This window comes from Zalophus californianus, chromosome 13, assembly GCF_009762305.2.
Source record: "Zalophus californianus isolate mZalCal1 chromosome 13, mZalCal1.pri.v2, whole genome shotgun sequence".
NCBI classification, from domain to species: Eukaryota; Metazoa; Chordata; class Mammalia; order Carnivora; family Otariidae; genus Zalophus; species Zalophus californianus.
The window spans coordinates 30,005,285-30,029,986 of record NC_045607.1 but is presented as its reverse complement, the minus strand read 5'-3'; the positions used below and the strand labels follow the sequence as shown (position 1 = coordinate 30,029,986).

Genomic DNA, 24,702 nt, shown 5'->3' with positions numbered 1-24,702 from the left:
GCTCCTCAGTGACCCCAAGAAACTCCTAGTTTAATTATATATATGCTTCCTGTCACTGAGATAAAAAGGGTACATATATTCTTATTTTTTCATGTTTAGGTTTTATTAATAAATGCTAGCAAAATTCTCAATAGACAATTAGTCCTTTCTTTTAACCACTGACAGAAAAATGGCCTACAATCAACTGTTTTGAAACAAAAATTATCATTTTTTGGACATTCTTTTACAATTATTTGGCTGTCAACAATTCTGTATGTCAGATCAAGTCGTTCCATCATTCCAAGCACATTTTGCAACTCATATATCTTGAAGGGAACATCAGAAAATTTCATTGCTAGAATTAGACATTCTTTGCTTAATTAATTTAATGAGTGACATGAATAAAAGACTCAAACGCATGAATGGCCCTTCTACTGCTAACCTTTTCCAAAGAGTTCTCTAAGCCCTATGTCCAGTGCTCTTCATTTGTCAAATCTGCTCCAGTCTGGCTTCTGCCTCCAGCATCTCTCCCAAACCGTTCTTGTTAAGATCTCTGACATATCCATGTTGCCAAATCTAGTCTACGCTTTCTGCCCTCCTCGTACTTTGACACTGAGGATCCTCCTACAGCCTCCTTCTCTTGCTTGGTAACGTCTCTGTTTCCTAGTTTTCTTCCTATCCCTTTGTTCTTCTCAGCCTCTCTTACTGATTCCCCCCCCCCCTACTGATCTCTAAGTGTTTGGGCTCTTCAGTGTTTGGTAATAGACCTTCCCCCCCGCCCCCAAAGGCCTTATTCAGTAGTAGATTTCATGTGTCCACAGATTTAAATGCCATCTGTATGCTGGTGACTTATGATTTATATCTCTGGGCCCAACCTTTTCTTAGACCACCTATATGTATATAACTCTCCATTTGATATTTTCGTCTGGATATTCTAGGAACAACCCATAGTTAGCCTTGGTCTTCCGATCCTATTCCATCCACAGTCTTCTTCATGTCAGTAAATGGTTCAACATTTCTCCTCACTGCTTACTCCTGAGACCTGGGAAAAATCCTTTATTCTTTCTTCTCCCAATCCCCCCACTTCTAATCTATTAATAAGTCCCGCAGGTTTTACTAACAAATTACATCTCATATTTCACTGCTCTCCACAACAATTACCAGCACTCTAACTTAAGCCATATAAATATAGTCATCCTTGGAGCTACTTCAACAATCTCCCAAGCTTCCCTACTCTGTTAACTGACCCTTTCCCCGCAATCTATTCTCTTTGTAGTATCCAGGATGATCTCTCAAAATAAATTTTGCTACTTGTCTGCTTTAAAATATTTCAAAGGATTTCCATTGCACTTTGAATTAAATCCAAACTTCATATACTGGCCTAAAAGGCCTGGTGCGGAGTGACTCTTCCTTATCTCTAGAATCTCAACTCATATCTTTCACTATGTTCTGGTCACATTGCCTTTTACTTTCATTTCTAGGATTTCACCCACTTTATACTATTTTTTCATTCTATTCTTTCTTTATGAAATGCTTTCTCTGGAATTTCACATGGCTGGATCCTTCTCAGCTTGATGATCACTTCCTAAGGGTGATACGAGGATTAATTACGCTTTCTAAATAGGTTTCTTCTCCACCTTGTTCTCTGTCATAGTACTATATTTGATTCTTTCATTGCATTTAATAATTTTTATTAAATTAAACCCACTAAGGGTTTGCTTGCTTATTTTTATCTCCCCACTACACTGTAAACTCAATGAAGTTTTGCCCAGTGCCTAGCACATAATAAATATTTCAAATATTCTAAAATACATATTGTATAAACAGATGAAAAGGTGATGTTTTTATTTCTCACCATCTGGCACATCTGTATGCAGTATAAGCATCTCATGTCTGAACATGGCATTAAGTAACTCTCAAGTGATTTCACCGACATACAGATCTGATCATTTGAATAGATATTTGGCAAGAATTATTTGGTGTGCGAACAGTAATGTGAGGTTTTCTCTCCCTATATAATCAACCTCAATGACCAAAATAGAGAGAGTGGCTGGCCAGGCACACTGGCTAATTAGATAGTGGAAACTTATGGGAAAAAAAAAAAAAAACAACTGAAGTATGAGGTATGAAAACTGCATTCTTGACCTGGATTTCTCCCCTATAAAATAAATGATATTTAGTATGATTTCAGCTACTGATCTGTTCCATATTTAAAGTAGAGTTAAGGATATAGCTGGATGGCTTGGTTGGTTAAGCATCCGACTCTTGATTTCAGCTCAGGTTATGATCTCAGGGTCATGAGATTGAACCCCAGGTCTGGCTCCATGCCGGGCATGGAGCCTGCTTGAGATTCTCTCTCTTCCTCTCCTTCTGCTCCTCCCCCCCTCAAAAAAATAGAGTTAATAATACCTGTCTCTACTCACCTTTGAGGCCACTCGTGAAAATAAATGAAATAATATGATAGCTCTTCGAGGAAAGGTACTGTGTAACACTAACTGTGTCCTAGCACAACAGCAAGTAAAGGAAAGTTCATCCTCTGCCTGCTCTACAATCACTATTGAAGGCGTGTTTTATGAAAATTTAAATGATATCTATGTTTTTTAAACATTTAATTCACTAAACATATATTGAATACCTGCTGTATAGAAGACAACATATCAGGGCTCAAGGAACATGACATGGTTTGTACCTTTAAGGTGTCTGTGGTCTAGTACAAGGAATAACACATGCAAAAATAACTCTACTAAAACAAATGTGATATATACTAGTAAAAAATATTAGAAAGAACTGTCGAAACCTAGAAGGTGGGATAAGAGTGGGGGTTCAAAAGTTTCCAACTATATTACTTTCCTTTTCTCTAATGGAGACAGTAAAGCCATTCATCATATTTTCCTGGACCTAGAATAAACTGGCACATTGCAAAGCCTTAGTAAATACTTGTTGAGGGAATAATGTGGCAAAAGAGTAAACTGAAGTTTCTACTAGACAGAGAAAGACCTTGATTCCTGGGGAAGCCTCATGCTTTATTACAGTCTACACTCCTTTGAGTCTTATTTCCCAGGTAAGCCTCTTTTCTTCTATTTTTAGTTTATAATCTCAGATTACAAGATCCATGAAAAATCTTGGCAGTGATAAGCCTAAATCAGTGTTAAAAAAAATAACATTTCCCACTTTAAATATCTAAATCAAAGCTTGAAGTGAAAACATATTTTTACATTTTTTCCCCTCTGGACTTTTAGCTCTTTTTAAAATTTATATATAAAAGAATATGTTAATTCTTGTCCTTAGGAACTATACAGACTCTACATGGTTTGGAAATGAGACTGTACCAAACAATGGCCAAAGAATTGTCCAGTCTGTCTATGCCTTGTCTTTGGTTTGGTCACTCAGAAATATGTTATTAGCCATGATTGTTGTTGCTCACATTGTTTTTATCTGTGTATTCACCATCGCCTACTTTCCCTTCTGCATATGTTTGGGACCCCTTTTTCACATACCGATGTGCCACATCTCTGAGACCTTATCAGAATACTGAAATTCTGTGCCTTATTGTCTTTTGACTGACATCACCCATTTGGTATGTTTCACGAAAATTTCCCCTGATTGCACATCTCATTCGTTGCTAGAGAAAATATTGGCTGGGTTTTTCCCTTCCACCTGTCTCATGACGAGATCCTGACCCACTCACCTAAGTAACTGCTCATGATTCAGAGATCTTTTGAGAACCAAGCTGCTAGCTATTTCAGATTCATGTCTTACAACTCATGAAATACCTGTAATACGGGCCTTCAAAACATGGCTTCTATTTGCTTTTCCTAGAGTGTAGTTGCTCCCTGATGCTTTTCCTGGAACAGCTTGGGACTAGGACTGGACTTTTGACTTTTACATTCTTTTCTTTTTCCCTACCACTTGACTTACTGTGCTAGTCCTCTTCAATTTTATCTCTGTTCTTCCGTATATTAAATCACTTAAAGATACAAACACATTCCTTTTGGTCTCTATTAATCCCTCTCTTATTTTGTAGATTGATTTAAGTAACCAGTTAAATCTAACCTAAAATTTTGTTTTGTCTAGAATGCCAAAGGAAATTAAAAAGATAAATGACTGACTTGACCTATTCTTTACTTGGACTATGAAATCATCATTAAATTAATGCAATAGTTTTATCAGTGGAACTTTTCCTCCCCTGTGAATTCCCAAGAAAGAACTTTCAGGGGGCTCCTGGGTGGCTCAGTCGTTAAGTGTCTGCCTTTGGCTCAGGTCATGATCCTTGGGTCCTGGGATCGGGCCCCGCATCGGGCTCCCTGCTCCGCGGGAAGCCTGCTTCTCCCTCTCCCACTCCCCCTGCTTGTGTTCCCTCTCTCGCTGTGTCTCTCTCTGTCAAATAAATAAAATCTTAAAAAAAAAAAAAAGAAAGAACTTTCAGATGGAAGGACAATCTATAAAACAGACAAACATGGCACCACTTGGCTGGAAAGTCATGGGAGAGCTGGGATCCTTGAGTCTTTGGCCTCTCTCTGCTGTTGCAGTAGTCAGCGATGTACTTCCACAGAACCCTACACTTTCTTGTAACAGTTTGAGAACCATTATATTTTATCATTGATCAACTATTCTGATGCCCTATGGGCTTATAGTTGGGAACCTAATATACTGTACAGAAAAGGACAGAAAGCTTCCAGGGATTTTATTCCAGAGGCAAGCCTCAGAAGTGATTTAATTATTTCTATAATTGATCCCCTTTTTTCCTAATTTCTATAAAACAGAATTTGAAATTTAGGTCATAACACAAGTATCAATTTTGCTCTATAGATTATGAAAACTATAGAACTTGAGAAATTACCTAATGGTCATATTTAATAGCTTCTAACTCACTTGTTATTGACTAACAACACTGATGTATTGATATTTTTATATTTAGAGCTTATCACAGTATATTTCTTCTTCTTTTTTTTTAAAGATTTGATTTATTTATTTGACAGAGACAGACACAGCGAGAGAGGGAACACAAGCAGGGGGAGTGGGAGAGGGAGAAGCAGGCTTCCTGCAGAGCAGGGAGCCTGATACGGGGCTCGATCCCAGGACCCTGGGATCATGACCTGAGCTGAAGGCAGATGCTTAATAACTGAGCCACCCAGGCGCCCCTATCACAGTATATTTCTATTTCTTTCCTCCCAGCTGGTTACAATTCATGCTCAGTTGCTACACAGAATACAGTTGTGAGATAAACAAATTTAAAGTTCATAATTAAATATTGAAAATGTTCAAAGTGGCAATGACATAAACAGCCCTAAGACATACAGGTTTTCTCAAGAACTTGTCCCATATTTTGCATCAAATAAGGAAAGCTCTCGGCTGTGCCTGAGATGGATGAATATTTACCTCTATCCTGGCATCAACACTTTAACTCCAAATTTTGTTTAACTTAATAATTTATTTTGGAATAAGATATTATGATGACCTTATTTTTTCTAAGTCAGAGTGCTTCCAGAAAAATATAACCCTGAGAAGAATTTATAAAAAAATAAACCTTTGCAAAATACATATTTTCTCAAATATATTTATGTAGTGAGATTAGATTAATCAAAAATAATTCTTTATCAGTTCTGTGCAGAATGTTACCTATCACTTTTTCAAGGTTATTTTTATTTTTAAAAATCAATATTTCACTTTGTGAAAATGTTATGGAATGAGACATGATAATTAGCATAAATAGATTATTTCTGCAATGTGTTCCAAAGTACACAAAGTCTCCCTATAATCATCAATCTTTCATTTTAGGGAAAGTGGTTCTTTGAGTTAACTAACTATAAGGCATAAGGCACCCATCCTGACCAACATATGAAGACATCAATTAACATTTGCGAATTGGCTGGGTCAAGAGCCCACAATGAGACCCAACCAAGACATAGTTTCTGTTCCCAAGGAATTTATATTCTAGAAGACAGATGAAGCAAGACTTTTAGGAATTTACTTTGTCTTGGTGATGATACCAAGAGAGATGCGCAACTTATTACTGGGTATCTGTGCTCTTTAGCCCAACTGGGCAGGCACAGTTGGGGCAGGTGCTGGGGGGTTGGGGCAATTCTAAGAAGTATGTTTCTTTTTTTTAAGAAGTACGTTTCTATTCCCAGTGGTGATATCAATCCAAAGCCCAACCTCGGCAATCATTCCTGAGATTCAGGCTTGGGTCTTTGCACAAAGCAGCCCACAAGAAAGCTGGCACCAAAAAGGAGAAGGCCATGTTCCAGCTAATGGTCACTCTGTCACCAAATGGGTAGCACAGTTTGATTTGCTGAATGCCTCTGAAGAAGCCACAGAGTAGAAAAGTCTAAATCTCTCCAGGCAGCTCACGTTATAGAGGCTGCCGGGAAAGTGCCTGTTGCTATTGTTGTCTGCAAGGAGATGATGCTCTGTTTTGTACAAAAGGTTGAATCGTTGTTGGAAAATCAAACAAAATGAGAGATGCTATACATTGTCACTCCTGAAAAAAGAGTTTAAAAGAAAAACGATACTGCACAGATGGCTTTATTGTGACATTTATTTATAACAGCAGAAAAATATATAAAAAAAAAAACCACAAAAAATTTAACCATGGTGTTTAAGTACATCATGATTCATAACCCCAGGGTACTATTGGGCTGGTAATAGAAGGCAAATTATAAAAACTACCTAGTAACAAGGGAAAGTGTTCTTGAATTATATTATATGAACATATACAGATCATATGTATGTTGAAAAAACTGAATGTCAATAGAGGCAGATAAAAAGGAACATAAACAAACAAATACTGAACTTAAAGTCAGAAAATCTGGATTTATAACCTGGATTTGTCATTTATGATCTGCACTTGGGCAAATTAATCAGTTGTCTTGAACTCCCCCATTGTAAAATAGGTATAATGCTATCAACCTCATTCAAGGCCTGTATCAACAAGGGTAAAGTTTCAGTCATCTGTACAGTGCAGTTAAGAGGGTGGGCTCAGGACCGGGCAGCCTGCTCAAACCCTGGCTCTGCCACATTTTATTTAAGGAACTGTAGGCAAGTTAATTAACTCATAGATGCCTCAGTTTCCTTACTGGTAAATGGGATGCATGGTCCTGGGGTTAAAAGCATGGATGTTGGAGCCAAATGCTTGAGTTTGAATTATTTACTGGCTTTGGCAAGTTACTTAACTACTCTGGGCCTTTGTCCCCTCACGTGTAAATGAAGATAAAATAGTATCTCCTTCATGAGCTGTTGTTTCGATGACATGATTTAATTTAAGTGTTACAGTGCCTGGCACACAGTAAGCACTTAATAAATGTTAGCTATTATTGTTCAGAAAAAAATGAGAAACACTTGAGTTAAGGCTGAAAAATTTGAATAGGAAATGAAAGGGAACCCAGATAAAACAATATGTTACTACAGTAGGAACATGGGGGGAATTTGGTCCTTGTTTTAGACTTTTTTATTGCTGCTGCAATTTTTGTTTATATAATAAATCGTAATCTAAGATGCGGAAAAAGTAACAGATCTGCCCTATGTCCCATTCCCTGAGGCAATGCCTACTCAGTGGCTGACAAACTAATTTGTGTTGTGGTATTAATGGCTGGTAATGGATTAATATGTTACCCTTCCAAGGTAGTATATTTGCATTTTATTTATTCATTATTTTTTTAAAATATTTTTTTTAAAGATTTTTTATTTATTTGACAGAGAGCACGACAGAGCACAAGCAGGGGGAACAGTAGAGGGAAAGGGAGAAACAGCCTCCCCACCAAGCAGGGAGCCCAATGCGGGGCTCAATCCCAGGACCCTGAGATCGTGAACTGAGCCGAAGGCAGACGCTTAACCATCTGAGCCACACAGGTGCCCCAGTATATTTGCATTTTAAACAGGCACGTTACACGGAGACTGCCTCACGTGGATGATCAGATCCTTGGCACAGACTGGTGTGAGGAAGTTTTTGATTCAAAGGAAACTTTGGGCTCTCCAATTACAAAGCAAAAATTTCCTGTAAAAATTTCTTAGTAAGGAATGACACACTGAAAGGAAAAATGTGATGATATCTTCAAGTCATCTCAAATGTTCTGTTATATCCTTAAGAATACCTCATGCCGGGGCCCCTGGGTGGCTCAGTCATTAAGCATCTGCCTTTGGCTCAGGTCATAGTCCCAGGGTCCTGGGATGGAGCCCACATTGGGCTCCCTGCTCCACGGGAAGCCTGCTTCTCCCTCTCCCACTACCCCCTGCTTGTGTTCCCTCTCTCGCTGTGTTTCTCTCCGTCAAATAAATGAATAAAATCTTAAAAAAAAAAAAAAAAAAAGAATACCTCATGTCTTGGTGTTTGAGAAACGCACTAAGGACAGCTCAATTCTGGAGGGCCCCGAGGCTGTCCACATGGCTGTGGGCAGCCTTGTCTGATCAGTGAAGCCGAAGGGAATCGGGAGAGCACAGTAGCATCCTTCCACACATAAAAACAGAACCAGTGCCCAGACTCCCTGGATTTGCCACTGCAGAAATCACACCCACCCTTTGCCCTAATTGCCCCTCTACCCACTTTCCCCCACCCCTATCCCAAAGAGAAAAGCCTTTTTCACAGACTGACCTAAACGAAATTGCTCTGCCCACAAGACAAATATCACCCACGACTTTGTGTCTAGAAAGTTATGTCCCACAAATATTTAAATGATCAAAGAATGCTAGCTCAAGTGCTCACTGAACTAATTGTTGGAAATCAGCTTCCCAAAAGCATCCTGAATGTGTTCCACAACAAATACATGTGGAGTGCCAGACATGGGGGACTGAGTACAGAAAAAAATCCAATTTCTTACATAGAGTTTTCTTTCTGAAAGGAGTTATTTCAAGAGTTTCTGAAGGTGGACTTCTTTGTGCCTACAATGAATCATTTGCAGCCGCCTGCATCCGGCGAACATGCTGTTTGTCCTCTCTTACTCTGTTTTCCATTTCCTCACAGCTGTCACCCACTAATATTATGGCCCAGAGAACCCACAATGTTGCCAGTTGCCTCCCCTGAGAACCGCAATGTACCTGCTAAGGACACCCACTCCAGTTGCTCTTAAAATAATCCAATCCTGAGGGGAGAGACTTGTTCTGAGTTCCATGCAAGCTGATGAAAGAAGAAGATATTTGCTCCTTGACTGTGACCTCACGGTATCATCAGTGCCCTCAAAACAGCTCTCCTTGTCTCCAAAAGTCTCATTTGGATGGATGAGTGCAATTTTGGCTATCCCTCTTGACAAAAACCTCATGAGGACAGGCGTGTGGCTGTCAGTCCTCTACCCTTCCAGGAATAGATAGGAAACACAGGCCTAGGAGCCCACTGGGGCCTTGTCCCTTCCCTCGCCATTCTCCTCTTACCACTTCTCTCTGGAGCAAACTCCCTCATTCTCCAGTTGCAAAGCAAAGATTTCCCATATACGTCTTGGGAAGGAATGACATAGTGAAAGGACTAATGTGATGATATCTTCAGTCGCCCCCAATGTTCTGTTACAGCCTTAAGGAAAACCCATGGAGGACTAGAGGTGAGAAAACGGAGGTTAGTTCGACTAAGAGAACCCCAGCTCTTGCGCTCAGGCAAAGGCTAAGTCCAGGCGTCAAACCTACAATTACCCATTTCTTCCGGAGCCCTACAGGGGTGACTGCTAGTGACGACTTTGGGTGTTGATGCCATGCGGAGCCTGTTGATGCAAAGGAAGCATCTGTCAGCTTCCTGTCAAACAAATGAAATCTCTGGCACGATCCTGCAGGCACTAACTTTCCTTTTCAGTGTTTTAGAGAGTATGGTGATTCTGGGTTTTCTATTTTGGCCCTTTGCCCCAAACTCATGTTTTGGATTATCAAGGCTGGGTCAGAAAATAATCTCAGGGACAGGCACTGCTCTGGGCCTAGAATCCTCTCCCCTCTTTGTCCAATTTCTGTCACTGGCCTGTTACTCCTGGATCCAACCTGTGTGCCATTGCAACTCTGTTGTGAGGATAAAGCCTTATAAGGGAGACTTCAAAGTTCTTCGTGTAAACTGATCTCTTGACACTAGCCCCAGCAATCCTTCAGAAACACTGAGCGAATTCTACACCGGGACCTTTGGAGTAAGGGAGTTGTAACAATCACATGAATTTAGTAAGGAACTCTCTGACTCCATGAATACTCTCTCAGCTTGATCTCCATGTCCTCTCTCCCCTCTATACCCCAAGCTAATTCTGTTAGAAGGGATGTCTTTTTTCTTTTTTAAAGATTTATTTATTTGAGAGAGAGACAGAGGGAGCACAAGCGGGGGGAGGGGCAGAGGAAAGAGGGACAAGCAGACGAGTCTGTCACCAGGCTCGATCCCAGGACCCTGAGATCATGACCTGAGCCGAAGTCAGACGCTTAACCGACTGAGCCACCCGGGCGCCCCTAGAAGGCATGTCTTAAGAACTATAGTCCTGAAGGAAATCACAGCTAATTACAAGGTAAGAAGAATGAGTAGTACTTGATAAATCTACTGGTTTGAAGAAAGAGGTTGACCTGTGTATCGAAAGGAAAGCATAGGTTCTTTTCTTTATAATGTAGAAATGCTGATACATTCTTATGGGGATAAATAATATTTTTTTTTAGAAGGCAGGGAAAGATTCAAGATTTCAAATTAAACTTTTTTATATGCCATTCTAGCAGGTGGAATTCCCTTGACTTAAAATGATATTGAACATATTTTTGAATGGATATGTTCACCTTTTCTCTAAATATATATTTTTTAAGATTTTATTTATTTATTTGAGAGAGACAGACAGAGATAGGGAGAAGAAAGCATGAGCAGGGAGGAGAGGGAGAAGCAGACTCCCCTTTGACGTAGAGCTCGATCCCAGGACCCCGGGATCATGACCTGAGCCCAAGGCAGACGCTTAACAACTGAGCCACCAGGCGCCCCTCTAAATATTTTTCTTAACCGGATTGAACAGATAGACAATCTTGGTAGTTCTGGTGAGCTGCACAAACATTTGTAGTTTTCAGTTTAGTGGTAAACCTCATCCGTTATAAAGACAACCATTCCAATTAGCTAATTTCCTAGGAATTTCACCTTAGGAATATACTTAACCTTTACTGATTTATCATCCTCTCAACGTATTTTTGTGTTGTACTGGGAATCCTCCTCTCTGTGGCGTCATTGTCTTTAATTTATTTTATTCATTTCTACATGGCCTAAATAAATGTGGGATGTGCACATTTTAAAGAATCCTCATTTACATAAAAATAGGACAAAGACAAAAATATTCAGTCCTATTCTTTTCTAATTATTTTATAGTTTAAGCAATGCATTCTTTAGGTATCCTGCCTTGTTACTATGGCATTTGTAAATTCTGGAATTTTCCCGTGTTATTTACCTTTCCACTACTCTGTAATTGGTGGAGAATATTAAAGGAAAATCTTTTAGATAGGCAAAAAAAAAAAAAAAAGAAAAAAGAAACCAATAGGGGCACCTGGGTCACTCAGTCCTTAAGCACCTGCCTTCAGCTCAGCTCATGATCCCAGGGTCCTGGGATCAAGCCCCGCACCGGGCTCCCTGCTCAGCGGGAAGCCTGCTTCTCCCTCTCCCACTCCCCCTGCTTGTGTTCCCTCTATCGTTGTGTCTCTCTCTGTCAAATAAATAAATAAAATCTTAAAGAAAAAGAAACCAATAATAACAGCCAGTTATTCTGCTGTTTGAAATCAAGAGGCAGCCTGAAATCTTTAGAAGCAAAATCATATGCTTTTAAGGAATATTGTAAAATGTTTTTGCTTTCATCTCCAAAAGGTATCCATCTACAAGTTTTTCATTTCGTATGACCCTGTTCATTTCTACTTTGCATTTAAGCCTTTGTTCATAGCTGTGGGAAATCAAGTCAAAATCAAAGCCTCTCAGGAGAGGACAGGAAAGATGAGTGTATAATGTGTGCAGGGGAGCCAGGCCAAGGAACTTGGAAGTTCCGCTACTGAGCCACACTCTCTCACACCTCCCTGTCCTTCTACTGTGCCTCTCCCTCTCATGCAGTCCACGTTTTTGCTGCTTGTTTTCTAGACAAGTACTGCTTCTTTTTGAGGACTCGGCTCAGGCGCTGGCTGATGCATGGGGAAGTCTTCCCTGGCCTCCCCCATCTGGCTCTGGGCTCTCCAGTGCCCTGTGCTTCCTCCATCACAGCAGATTTCTGTGTCCTCTGATTGCATCTATTTCTCTGTCTTCTCCCTTATAGAAGTAACATTCTGATGGCCTGGCTGCTTTTCATTGCTGAGATGCCAGGCCTAGACCAGTGTCTGTCACGCATGATTTGAGTGAATTAAATGAATGTGGGCAATAACCTGCTCTTAGAAGGGAAGAAGGGACAGAGTTAGGGCTGCATGTTTGACTTCTGGAACATTTTTTGTTGTTGTTATGGTAACAGATCATAACAGAAAACCCTTTAGCTGCTATTTAGAATCTTTCCATGTTTAATACATGTTTAATACATAAATATTGGGAAAGAGAGGTCTCCTGATTTTCCCTTTTTCATGTCAGGGCTCAGGCATCGGGAAATGTTTGAGATAGTTGAGAGTAACACGGAGCAAAGAGCACATTGTTGTCAGGAGGCAGGCTGGTGAGGTGTGGGTGGGGGCTGGGGACACCTCTGAGATTCTTGCGTGGTCCTGATGTGAACTGAGGGGCAATGGGTCTGTGTGGCAGGAGAGGGGAGGCACTGTAGCAGGCCAGTATGGGCTGCAGGGCTGGGGGGTGGTGGAAGGAGGCCCTGTGAGGCTGGCTCATTCAGTGCCAGATAGCAGGCCCACAGAATTGAAAGAATTCAGATCAAGAGTTATACCAGCGCCTGCAAATGCAGGAAGGTGAGCCCGTGTCAGAATGTGAGAGCCAGTGCAAGCCCAAGGACAAGAATGAGGTCGGGGTCCCGTTTGCCACCTCTCCCCACCACTGCCAGCCTTGGCATATCATTCCTCTTCCCTGTAGATTGGGTATCGTCCTGGGGAGGGAAACCGGGAAGTAGAAACTATCTGAGAAATTAAATATATTCACTCAGAAAATACTAAAAATTGCCTAAATGGGCTATTTATAATATTGGTTCAGATTACAGTCTAAACTGGATAGGAATAGAAGTTAATATCATTATCATTTTTCCTAACAGATTGGGGCTTTAGATAAACATCAAATTAGTTTAAAAAATTATATATTTCTCCAAATCCAAGTTGCGGTATCAGTTAGTTTTGCAAACTTGTTACACATTTATCCCTAATTTAACTGAAAGCTGTTATAATACTGTAGGACTTCTCTTTTGCTATCTAGAACCTAATTTGGTGACTTGCAGGCAATTTCTTCTCTATGAACATTGATTTGACTTTGCTATTTGACATAAGGGTAGCATAGACTACACAGGTAACAAAAAAATCTACTATTTCCTTAAGATTTTTGGGTGCCTGGGTGGCTTCAGTCAGTTAAGCATCTGCCTTCAGCTCAGGTCATGATCTTGGGGTCCTGGGGTCGAGCCCCGCATCGGGCTCCCTGCTCAGTGGGAGTCTGCTTCTCCCTCTCCCTCTGCTCCTCCCCCTGTTTGTGCTCTCTTTCTGTCGAATAAATAAAATCTAAAAAAAAAAGATTATTTGTTTGCTTGCAAATGAAATGATCAAATCCATGTGAGCTTTGTACAGATAGAGTTAGCAACATCTTCCTTGTACACCTGCGAAAGTGAAGGTAAAAGAAATAGAGTAGCATCTTTAAAGTCCCCAAAACTTTTGCTTATACCAACGAAGTAATAAGGAGAATGGTGTCAATTATCTCAATTATTCAGGAAAGCTGTTATTTTGGTCATTTACACATAATTTCCTCTTAAAAAACATGCACGTTTGCCTAAATGGGCAACAGCTGTCTTCTTTCCACCTGTGCCCCATTGAAAATTTCATGGACTTATTATGCCAGTGTAATTTCCCCTAGACAATGCATATTCCTATTTTTTACTGAAATTCTCCAAAAGTAAAATGAAGAGTGAATGAGGGAAGGGAGAATAAATGTGTTTTCAGGAGACCTAAGTTAAATTATTCTGCTCATTTCCTTCCTCATTTACAAAAGCAAAGTGAAATAGAAAATTAAAACAATTATCTGAATAATCCAAGCTCTCTGTCTCCTGGCCCTCGTGCCTCTCCAAAACAGGATGGCCAGAGTTCTTTGTTTAGAATCCTTTAGGCCTTTGTGATTTCTCTAAGCTTCTGTCAGAAGCACAGGTTTGGCTTCTCTAGCTGCAAAGCATCTAATTGAGAACTACAGTATTTTGTTTGAAATTCTGGATGGGAAGGGGTAAAAAGGTCATGGTTTCAACATCTCATGTGCTTCTGGATCAGTGCTCAGGAATAAACTTTTCAGAGCTCTTTAAAGAGTTCCTGCCTTCTAGCATCCAGAGCTGTGCATGTTCTGGTATCCTGCAGCTCAGGAAAATGTTGAGCCATCAGTACAGACCCATGTCCTCAGTAATGATGATCCCAAATCCTATTGTCTATATCATGCTTTGGAATTTACAAAATGCCTTGTCCTGTTACTCACACCCTATACTTCCAACTCTGTATATGATTCGCTCTCCCTTCCTGCTAACTGCCCAGGAGTTCTGTCTTCTATACTTTTAGAAGCGCTTGAAATTAGAACATATCTTCCTTTTGTATCTTCATGTTTTCACATATCCTGTTTCCCCATCATTATGTGCCATGTAAAATATTCCTGGTCTTTCAAGACTCATTTCAGGAATCATCTTTTCTATGATGTTTTCCTGACATTTCCTTCCCCATCAGCCCACTCTAGAGAAATGGGACACACTTCTTCCTTTCCACTCTGCTAGTATTCAATAACTCCTATGGTATCAACCTGTCACACTGGGTGTATGTGGTTATTTTCCCGTGCCTCCACTCTAGACGCTGAATTCCTTTAGGGAAATAGTTTCACCCCATTCATATCTGCATGCCAAGATCTAGCAACAGTGCCTGGCACATGGTAGGTTGGCCATGAAGGATTTTTTTTTTTTTTTGAAGTAATGAATGAGATAGGCAGGATAAATCTTCATACCCTTATTTGCACTCTAAGAATTAGAGACTTGGCAGTTTAAAAGATGTCCTCATGGGTATAAAGCTGTCAGAGGGAGAGGTGGGACCTTGGATTCTAGTGACCTGACTCCAGGGAGAATGGTTTTTCTACCTGAGGTGTCTGCCCCTCGGGGGAAATCATGTTTTTCCTGGTTCCATTTTTCTGAAATTAAAAGAGGCACACGCTTTCCCCGATCTCTGCTAATTAGATACTACAAATGGGAAACAGCACGTGCAGAGGTTAAGAGCATTGATTCCAGAGCTAAAATGCCTGTGCTCAAATCTCAGCTCCTAACTCCTGCCAGTTGCCTAACTTTTCTGTGCCGCATATGTAAAACGAAGATAATAGTACTCATCTCCTCTAGTGTCAGAAAAGTTAAAGAAGTTAATTAGTGAATCTTTAGAACAGCACCCAGCACATCAAGTCCCCTGGGCATTTGCTATCAGTATATATATGTTACTAAAAGTGGGAAAATAAAGAATTCCTTGGTAAATGTGAGGTTTGGCAGGTGAAATATTTCAAATCAAGGAGTGAAGTAATGAAAGTATCCTAAGCGGTGAAAAGATTGAAAATCATTGGATGTCCTGTTTGTCCTTTTGGCTGAACTTTAAAGATCATCAAGAAAAATCAAATACTTCAGGCAGTATACAAACAGAAAATGTCTCCTTTCCAGGGAGGATCCTGATGGAGAGGTACAAGCAGATTTTCTAGTTGCTGGGAGCAATTTGGCAAAGAAATAATACAAGCAGACATCATTTTGAGTAAATACTCCCTTTACAATAGTCACTGAAAAACTATTAAACATGGCTCCAGATCAAAATTTACAACAGAACCACAGATAAGATTCACAGCTTTTCGGTTTGGAAGGGGCCTCCTGTGGTTGCACAGGGGCTATTTAGAGAACTCTCATTTTGCCGCACTATGTCTTATTTAAGTGATATTACACAAGCTAAGGGTTGCTTTGAAATGAGATTGAAATAAAGCATAAGGGCGATACAATAAAATTCAAATAAACTGTAATAATATGCCAGCTTCGGGACTCACCAGTCCATCTTGGAGTCACACTGGTAAAATAACATGTCTGGATTAGGCAATTAAGTCAGAGTCCTCATCAGAGATTGTGGAAATCCATAAAGGGAATGCTAATATTGAATGACACTAAATGGGGCGTTGCTAAGTCCTGTTGTGTGTTTGTGGAATCCCTGAGTGAAAAATAATAATAAAGCAAGCATCCCCAGCATCAAGAAAGAAATTGAGAATGCCTATTGCTGACAGTTAAAAAGGAAGCATGGAAGAGGAGAAATAGCATCTGACTCACTTCAGAAACTCTGGTTCTTGTCTCAGGTCTGTTTGTTCTTAGCAACACGATTTGAGGGTTAGGTGATCTCTGAATTCCGGTCTGTAAATTGGGGGTTATAACACCTGTCTGCTTTGCAGGTTTGCGACGAAACTCGATGGAACAATGGGTGTGAAAACATTTATAAATCTCTGAAGTGTCGGAAAACTTCAAGTTGCTACCAAAGATAATTTTCAAAGCAAACTCTAGAACTACAGATTTCCCATACACAGAGCCTACACTTGCTTATTTCAAGGAAGATTGAAAATGGGTTGCTTATTTGCATTAAAGGGATAACGAAAAAAAAAAGTCACAGAGCTAGGAACAAAATGGTTCGTGTTTAACAAGTGAGCAAAAACAATTGTCTTTTGTTTTTCCTTAAAATGTATCCTGTGAGGCTATATAATTGAAAATTTCTGATTCTCAAATGAGCACAGATCATAATTTTTGAAGAGGCCCTGCTTAGCATGAGTTCTTGGGTTTGCTCTCTTCAGACCTTGAAGGAAAATTGAATGGAGGGCTTAGGGTTCCACTAGGAAGCAATGTTCCTCTGGATGAGTAACTCGGGATAATACCAGCTGTGACGGGAAAAACCTTGCCAGTCACCCCAGCGGCACCGTGGGAGGGTAACCCGGGCCTTGGAGACTGTTTTTCAGACACTGGGCCCCTGACTCGTTGGGAACGGGGCCAGCAGACACACAAATCTGTGTGAGACAGTAGATATTTTTATCCGGAAGTGGAAGCCTGAATCCCTCACTCATGACCTCTGTTTGACAGATTCTGTTTTGGTGGGGGGGCGGGTAAGAAATGGTCAACAGGTCCTTAATGGAAACTACAGATTTGGGTAATTCAGAGTACTACCAGTGCAGAATGCATAAATAACTCACCACATGGGTTTGCCTCATTTTCATAAACTTTGAAACGTTTGGGAAAGATAGTGGGGTAATAGCAAATTTGTAAACTTTCACATATTAATTGAATTTAAAAAAGGGAAGAAAATGCCTGCAGTACTGAAACTAAAGATATTGCCAATTACACACACTTTAAGACTGTTTGTCAGATATAACATAGTTTATTTCACTTCCAAAGATGATGCCAAGAAGCAGAACACAACTTACCTTTTTTGACGGGTGCTGTCAGCTCCCTGCCCTTCACTGAGCATGTGCAACTTTCCTGCAGGTGCTGTGAGTGTTGGATGCTAAGGACTCATCCTTTCCATCCAAATCTGCCCAGACTGCTTCAGGATAGCCAGTGACCAATGACTAATCACTACAAGGGACAAAAGACAGGGCCTTGGGGCACCTGGGTGGCTCAGTCGATTAAGCGTCTGCATTGGGTTCAGGTCATGATCCCAAGGATCCTGGGATTGAGCCCCAAGTTGGGCTCCCTGCTCAGTGGGGAATCTGCTTCTCCCTCTCTCTCTGCCCCTCTCCCCACTCCTTCTCTCTCTCTTTCTCTCTTACTCTGTTCCCTCTCTCTCTCTCAAATAAATAAATAAAAATCTTTAAAAAAAAGACTGAGCCCCTTCCTAAAGATGGAATAAATTCTGAGGTGTGGTGTTTGCTCTAAAGGTACCTAAGGGAATAAAATTAGTCTCCAGCTGAGAGACCATATCTTGCTTAGCTGTCTTCCTTTCCTCTCTCCTGCTTTCCTTATTCTCCTGAGAACACACAATAAAACACTTTATAGTCTCCTTCTATGTCTCTGCTTCTAGGGAACTAGATGTTTCAAAGATAGCTTATGAGTTCATTGTGGAAAGCAGGTGGAAAAATTTCTGGAGAATTCTACCAATATCTCCTAATTGGTAGCATACAGACATTGGAGGTTTGAGCCGGGAGCCCGATGTGGGACTCGATCCCAGGACTCCAGGATCATGGCCTGAGACGAAGGCAGTTGCTTAACCAACTGAGCCACATTGGAGGTTTGAATAGGCTATGGGAAGGATTGAGAAAATCCATTTTGGAGTTTTTTCCCCCTTGACATTGATCTATTATATTCCAAAGTAAAGTAGCTCAGTCAAAATTACTTGCTTTTCTCTGAAATGTTTTTCTAGTAGCAATGTTCTCATTTGAGAAGGAAACACACTATAGTATTTATCTACTGTTGCAAAATGAATTATCACCAATGTAGTGACTTAAAACAATGTACATTCTGTGGGCCAGGAATCTAAGCATGGCTCACCTGGGTCTTCTGCTTTCAGACAAACATAAATCAATGTTTTATCTTGTCCTGGGGTCTCACCTAAGGCTCAACTGGGGGAAGGATCCATTTCTAACCTCAAGTGGTTGTAGCAATATTCAGTTCCTTGCAGACGGTCAGACTGAGGGCCTCAGCTCTTTGTTGACTATCAGTCAGTTTCTTGTCACATGCATGACATGCCTTCATTTTTGCTGTTGTCTGTTAGAAGCAACTCATGGATTCTACTCAAAGCACAGGGGAGAGGATTATAGTGGGGCAAAAATACCAGGAGATAGGGACCTTTGGGGACCTATTTAGAGTCTGTCTGCTACCACATCCACTAATTCAGATCAAAGAAGTTTGGAAATAAGGATGAGTCATTGGAAGGATAGGGGAATATCTACTTAGAGTCATTTAACATTTTTATATCAGTAGTAGTAAAAGTATCGAGAAGAAGAAAGAAAGAAAGAAAGAAAGAAAGAAAGAAAGAAAGAAAGAAAAGAAGGAAGGAAGGAAGGAAGGAAGGAAGGAAGGAAGGAAGGAAGGAAGGAAGGAAGGAAGAAAGAAAAAGAAGGAAAGAAAGAAAGAAAGAAAGAAAGAAAGAAAGAAAGAAAGAAAGAAAGAAAGAAAGAAAGAAAAAGAAAAAGAAATCCCCCATCTCCCAGACACAAGTTCTTGCCTATATGGCCAGCTGAGTTAGAAGTGGAAGAGAACCAAGTGCCCTCCACAATGGGAAAAACATTTCTCCAAACCTAGCTGAGTTGGCCTCCATGCAATGGATTTCAACAGATGTAGAGAAAATGCTTTCCAGCAAGGCATACTTTGGCTGCAACTTCCTATAGTGTTAACTTCTTCCCCACAATCTTTAAACCACTGAATGATTTGAGGTGACAACATTAACCTACAGGATCATCTTCTAGCTTACTTTCCAGGAGTATATTTTTTAAGATGTTAGGAAAAATCAAGAAAGTTGAGTCAACAGAAACCCTCCTGCTCTCAATCCATTATACTAAACTGACAACCCTTATACTATGATAAACAATAGAATGAACACATCCTACAACAGTATGAAAAATTTAGTTGAAGAGTTTATTTTTAAAGACTTACCCAAGGAAACAAAATCAAAATTTTAGGTGCTATCTATTTTGCACTAATATTGAGGATAACATGGGGTCTGAAATGAACATGAATGTTATATTAAATAATGAGCCACAGAGATTCTTGTTAAGGAATTAAATAAATAGATTTAATAAAAGTAATAATACTACTAAAGCATTCCAAGTAGTAAAGAGAAAAATCATCACTGAAGAAAAGGGGATCACTAAGACATAGTTGAGAAAATTACCTAGAACCCCAACCAAAGGAAAACTGTAAGATTTTTATAAAAGTTGTAATAAAAAAGATTAAAGTGAAGAATAAGATAATGGTGATTCAATATATCTAAAATTTGTGTTCCCAGGGAAGCAAATAGAACAGAGCAAAAGAAATGAAAAAGAATAAAACAGAGTAGAAATTAAATATAAAAGAAATTTCCTGAATTGAGGATAGATCTTAATCTACCTGCAGGGCTCTCCATGTGTCAGGCAAAATTAATGAAAAGCAACCAACACTGAGATCTCTTCTGATGAGATTACCGTATTTCAAAAACTTAAAAGGACTGTACAAGTATGTAAAAGGGGCAGAAACATATCTTCTAAAAGGGAGAACAAACTTATGGTTGCCTCTCAGTCACAAAAGATGTTAGAAAGAGTAGAACAATATTTCAAAACAAGTTAAAAATTTCTATTACAGGAAGAGTTTTTCTTCAATATAAAAGTAGTAGAAAGTGATCACTTGATAACTTTAAGGGTGGAAAGAAACAAGCAAACAAAAAACTTCTGAAGACACTAATTAATCTATGGGCAAATAAAAACAATGAACTTCTAAGTACAGGGTGGGGGATATATAATAATCAGTTATTAGCTTTGAATCTATTTCAGCCAAAAATTATGTCTAAATAGATGGACTTAGAGATGGGTACGAAGTACCAGTAAGGTTCATGTGCTATTTTATTTTATCTTATTTTTTAAGTAGGCTCCACACCCAGCATGGAGCCCAGCACGGGGCTTGAACTCACCACCGTGACACCAAGACCTAATCTATTAAAATTTAACCATCTGAGCCACCCAGGTGCCCCCACATCCTATTTTAAATCATAACCTATTTTGTATTTACCTATTTCCCACTCTCTCATTATTCATTTAGATTTTTCTTAATTTATTTATTTTTTATTATGTTATGTTAATCACCATACATTACATCATTAGTTTTTGATGTAGTGTTCCATGATTCATTGTTTGTGTATAACACCCAGTGCTCCATTCAGTACGTTCCCTCTTTAATACCCATCAACAGGCTAACCCATCCCCCACCCCTCTCCCCTCTAGAAACTTCAGTTTGTTTCTCAGAGTCCATAGTCTCTCATGGTTCATCTCCCCCTCCGATTTCCACCCCATTCATTTTTCCCTTTCTACTATCTTTTTTTTTTAACATATAATGTATTTGTTTCAACTATACATTTATAAGATTGTATACCATTGTAGTCTCTTGTTTTCATCTTTATTTTGAAGTCTGTATTCTGACTCACTGGCAGTTCTGTAATAGTCCATTCTCCATTATTTTCTTCAGATATGGTACCTCACATATGCTTGTTTATTTCTGCATTTTGCATTTATGCAGGTGATGAAATTTATACTGTACCTAGGTATCAAATTCTTACATTGCAGTCTTTTAAAAGTCTGTAGACACGAGTTCACTAAATACTGGCTTCTCGTTTTTCAGATGAGAAGTCCGATGGCTTCTTTTTTTCTTTGTTAGAAATTTCTCCTTTTTTGTGCAAGAGGGTAGGGGGTTTATCTTTGGAGACAGAATTTTTTACCAGGATATACATATATCTAGGTGCATGTTTTTTTTTTTTTTATAGTCAGTATTGGAATTCAGTGATACTTTTCAATCTGAAGCTTCAAAAATTTCTTAAACTCAGGAACATAAAATTGTCTGTTAGTTGCTATTTTGTTCTTCCATGTATATGTTAGATCTTCCGGATTGGTGTCTGTATTAGTTTCCAAGGGCTGCTGTAAGAAAATACCACAAACAGGGCGGCTTAAAACAATAGCGATGTATTCTTTAACAGACCTGGAAACTAGAAGTCCAAAATCAAGGTGCCAGTAAGACATGCTCTGTTTGCAGTCTCTAGAGAGGAACTGTTTCTTGCCTCTTCTAGCTTCTGGTGGTTCTCAGCAATCCTTGATGCTTTTGGGCTTGTGGCAGCCTACCTTCTGTTTGTTTCCTTATTCACATGGCCTTCTTCCTTGGGCCTCCTCTGTGTCTTGATATATCTCATTCCTTTCAAAGACATCAAGTCACTGGATTTACAGTCCACCCTAATCTGATATGACCTCATTTTAACTTGCTTCCCTCTATAAAAACCCTGTTTCTATGTAAGGTCACTTTCACAGGTATGGGGTTGGGACTTCAACATCTTTCTGGAGGACACAATTCAAACCACAACATCATCCAAGTCTCTAACCTCATGATATCCATCTCTTTGTGAGACATTTAAACTTTATATACTTATGCTTTATATTCAAAGACATATATTTTGGGGCACCTGGCTGGCCCAGTCAGTAGACCATGCGACTCTTGATCAACCATGTTGGGCAGAGAGAATACTTGAAAGATGAAAAATCAAGGACATATATTTCAACAGCTAATATCACCTCTAATTAATCTATTAAAATTTAACATTAAAAATGTTTTTTTGTTGATAAAAATACCTTTATTTTGTGTTGTAATTGAATCTCCTTACATGTTCTTAATGCTTTTTTTTTTTTTTTTTTTGCTAGAAGCTGCCTATTCTGAGTGTTCTGCTTGGCTGAAGCCTTAAAGATGTGTCTTTTTTTCTTCATCTGCTCATGTTTCAGCTTTTGGGCCTGGGGCTGCTTGCCTGTCTTGTGTGGGGTCTACCTTATGTGGAGATGGGAACTGTAGCAATCTCATTCCCTGAGGGCCAACGATACAGCAGCTGATAATTTGTCATTTTCCCATTTGGGTCCCCAGGGGAAAACTTTTCCGCTGTTCTTGTCTCCTCAATTGCCATGTCTACGCCAGGGGTCTTCAACCTGTATGCACATGGGAATTATCTTAGGAGTATTCGCAGTTAGCACTGGGTAGCAATGCCTAGTCCCAATCCTTGGTTTATTTGGTCTGGATTTCTAGTCCTTGGGCTAGATGCAGGACTTTTTCATTCTTTCATGCAACTGTGAATCCTTTGGGCATCTTGTTGAAATGCAGATGCTGGCTCCGGAGGTCTGGAGAAGGACCCGATTCACCATTTCTAACAAATTCCCAGGTGTTCTTACTGCTGCTGCTGGCGGTAGCTAGAGCCCAGGTTCTCAGACTTGGCTGTGGTTTGGGATCACGTAGTGAACCTCAAAAATACTAATGATTCTATCCCACCCCCAGGGATTCTGATTTAATTGGTAGGCCTTGTGGCCTGGGCAATGGGATTTTTACAAGCTTCCCAGATGTTTCTAATTTGGAGAAGCACTGGGCTAGATAGAACTTTACCGGCCTCATGGCCAGGGTCATGAACTTTGTTTAGTTTCCATGTAGTTCTCAGGAATTTCCCTTCCTGAAGAGATGTTGGTTCTCTGCCAGCCAAGGATACTTCATGTCCCTGGGCCTTTTGGTGCCATCCGGGCTCATCTCCATCCTGCAGGGAATAGGTTGCAGGTCTGTTCTCTCCATCCAGACCCCAGCAGAGCCCAAGACATTATTTATAATCTCCAGACTTGTCTGGCATTTTCTGCACTCAAGCGGCTGATAGATAGATTGGAACTGGGATGGCAGGGCAGTAGAAATATGTTTACATGGTTCTCTTCTCCAAATCCAAATCTTTAATTTCTAGGAATTCATTCTTATTCCCGACTTGGTTTTGCTTTTATAATGTAGTGTTTTATTTTAGAGAAGTGATATTTTAAACGTTGTTGAGGACTCTAACATGAAGGTGTTTCTTTCTTTGTAATCTCTTATTTCTCTTACTTTTTCCAAAGGTTTTCTTTTTAAATCTTGGTATTTCCCTTGCATGCTGCAGCCTTTCTGCAAATGTCTCATTTGTTTATATTTAGAATTAGGTGAGAGTAAGTCTGACTGCATGATCTATACTGCTAGTTATGGTTTATTGACTGCCAGGCTTTCTTTGGGCTAAGGGCCAGAACTGGCTATTAGGTTAGAGTAGGTCTAGATAATAGAATGAGGAGCTGTTTATCTTATGGCACCAACCATAAGCTTTAGCTGCCTTCATTTTTTTTTTTTTTTTTTTTTTTTGATGTTGTTTGTTTGGGGTTGAGCATAAAGCTTCAGGCTACTAGAGGGAGGCAAGGGAGGGGGACAAATTGTTTCATGAATATCTCTACATAGACTTCACCTACTGCCATTTGTAGCCCTTTTTACTCTTTCTTCCTTTTGCCATACATGTTGTACTTGCTGGGTGGGTTAACTTCTTCCTTTACCGATGCTCATGGTGCATGAGTGCCAGCCTGTGGCTTCCTCTGACATGCCTCAACTACTGAGATTCTTCCATTTACCTCCCATTGTTTATTGCTGGCTATTCTCTTTTCCTACTGGTAGGTTTAAATCTTTTAAACATTCCCTTACTATCATGAAAGAGTCTGAAAGGGAGAGGAAGATTTGCCCCTTTGCACAATCGGAAACGGTACAGCATCATCTTAATGAATGCAGGATATTCTATTTTGCTGCTGCACACTGTTTAGTGAGTGCTCTGTAGTTGAAACTCAGTTTTCTTCAAATTTTTATGACTATAGCCAACGGTACAATGAACAACCTTAGAATAAACTCTTGGCGCAAACACTTTAGATAAAAATCCTACAGATATAATTGTAGGTTAATTTATGTACATTTAAAATGTGTTATGCCTACATTCTCTTCAATTTAGGGTGCTCATTATGCAGGAGTCTCACCAACATTTGGTTAAAATAATTATTTCCTTAATCTTTCTTGGTTGTATAAGTTAAAGATTTTATCTCGTTTCAATACTACCCCTTTGAAAAGACTAACCACCCTATAGAAATAGCATTTCTCTTGT

General features: G+C 39.7%; 1 long non-coding RNA gene and 1 pseudogene across 1 annotated transcript in view; both read right to left on the bottom strand.

Moving 5' to 3' along the window:
- Window positions 1–24,702, bottom strand: part of LOC113934927 — a 210,307-nt gene that overhangs the window by 106,574 nt on the left and 79,031 nt on the right. The window lies entirely within an intron of this gene.
- Window positions 3,340–3,776, bottom strand: LOC113934926 (annotated as a pseudogene).